The following is a 2110-nucleotide window of genomic DNA, read 5'->3' on the forward strand; positions in this document are numbered from 1 at the left end:
ATAGACACGGTATACTTGATAGAGGACAAGGATTAGATCATCACTGAAAATGCAGATCAAGGGGTGCCCAGCGGGAACACAATGCCACCTCATACTAAGCTTGCAGTAAGCTAAGGGCTTTAGGTCTTCACTTTTTATTTTATTTCTCATAAATTTCTAACTATGAGTCGGAATTGACTCGACGGCAACGGGTTTTGTTTTTGGTTTTGTACAACAGATTTGGAGGGAACTTGAAGTCAAGCCTTTATATAGACCCATTCTGAGCTCTAAATGACTTCATAGTTGTCACAAACTCTGTTTAATCATTCCTTCACAGTTTTTATTTGGGATAAACACGGGGCTTAGCAATTTTTGGTTTTCCCATTTCTTGTTATCCCTCCTTTTGAAAATGGAGATATTCGTTCATTTATTTTCTCACATCTTTCTTATTCTTGTTTCTCTCTTCTTCCCTCCCTTCCTTCCTAGTGAGTTAATATGTATAGAAGCACTTAGAAGAGTGTCTGTCATATAACAAGTGCTCAAAAATATTATTTATTATTACTATTATTTACTCAACAAGTAGTTGTCAAGCATTTTCTATGTACCAAGGATGGTGCCAGGTGCAGAGTACATACATATTGGTTAAAACAAACAAACAAACAATGTTTTCCCTGTGAGTTCACAGGCCAGTGGGGAGACAGATAATTCCTTAGGGTGGTCAGGGACCACTCTTCGAAGAAGTACCGTTTCAGCCACGACTTGTACAGTGAGGAGTCATGCAGCGCGGCAAGCTTCCTGGCATGGTTCTGGGGTGATAGCTGCCACTTCATCTCGAGCCTGGCACGAAGGTTTGAATTCACAAAAATGTCACTGAGTAGTGCCTCACTCAATTTGGTCTTTGATTGTGTCTTAGTGGTATTGGTTAAATTCTTTTAAATTTGAAAACCATTCTTCTTTGAAAAGCCAGAAGCAAAATAGACATGAGTAGCTCTATTATTGTTATCCCTGAGAAGTAAGCCTATCCCTTCTTTGTTCATCATCTCTCACTAAATGTGGCTCTAAAAGCCATTTCTGTCATCCTCAGCGTTTTCACAAGCTCATTTCCTGAGCCTTAGCCTCCTGGTAGTAAGCTGAATATGGCCCCCAAGGATACTGGAACCTGTAAATGTTACTGGGAAAAGGGTCTTTGCAGATGCAATAAAGTCAAGGATCTTGAGATGGGGAGGTTATCCTGGATTATCTGGGTGGGTCCTACATGCAATCACAAGTGTTCTTATAAGACAGAGACAGAGGGAGATTTAACATAAAAAGGAAAAGAAGACAATGTGGCCATGGAGGCAGAGGTAAGAGGAACAAATCCACAAGCCAAGGGATGACGACAGCCTCAGGAACTGGAAGAGGCAAGGAACACATTCTCCCCTAGAGCCTCTGGAAGGAATATGGCCCTGCTGACACCTTGATTTCAGATTTCTGGCCCCCAGAAGTGCAAGAGAATAAATCTCTGTTGTTTTAAGCCACCATATTGGTGGTAACTTGTTACCGCAGCCACCGGAAACTGATACACTCCTTACCTTCTTCTTAGATGTTTTGGAAGCTGTTTTGTTATCTCCTTGGGTTGTATGCTCCTCCTTCCTTCTTTTCTATATGCATATTATTTACATTTCTATAAAACACATTCCGTATGTTTACTTTTAACATCTGGGCTCTCCAAATTGGTATCTGCTTCACACTCTTGTTTTTAAATGCCATTGTGTGGAGGCCAGATAATAGAAAACATTGTTTGGACAGATATATAATACTTCTCAAATGTCTTTCTTTTTTGATTTTACAGATATTGATGGCACAAGAATGCTTATCAGAAATTTTCAAAACAGGAGCGCTGTTGTTCAGTAAATTCCAAATCTTGGGAGAGAGCGCTACTGGTGCCAATAGTCCCAGTGAGCTAGTAGCTTGGGGAGAGGTCCTGCTGTGAGGGGAGACAGCCAGAGACCAGAGGGAGCCCCCCCACCCCTTCCCCGCTGTTCAGCTCCGCCCTCCAGCATCCTGCACAGCTGAGGGAACTTGCCTCAATCTGCTGCTATATGAGACAGACAATTTAATACCCCTTTTGAATAATCCTGTTGGAGCCCTG

Source organism: Trichechus manatus, unplaced genomic scaffold, assembly GCF_000243295.1.
Source record: "Trichechus manatus latirostris isolate Lorelei unplaced genomic scaffold, TriManLat1.0 scaffold00039, whole genome shotgun sequence".
In the NCBI taxonomy this organism is placed as follows: Eukaryota; Metazoa; Chordata; class Mammalia; order Sirenia; family Trichechidae; genus Trichechus; species Trichechus manatus.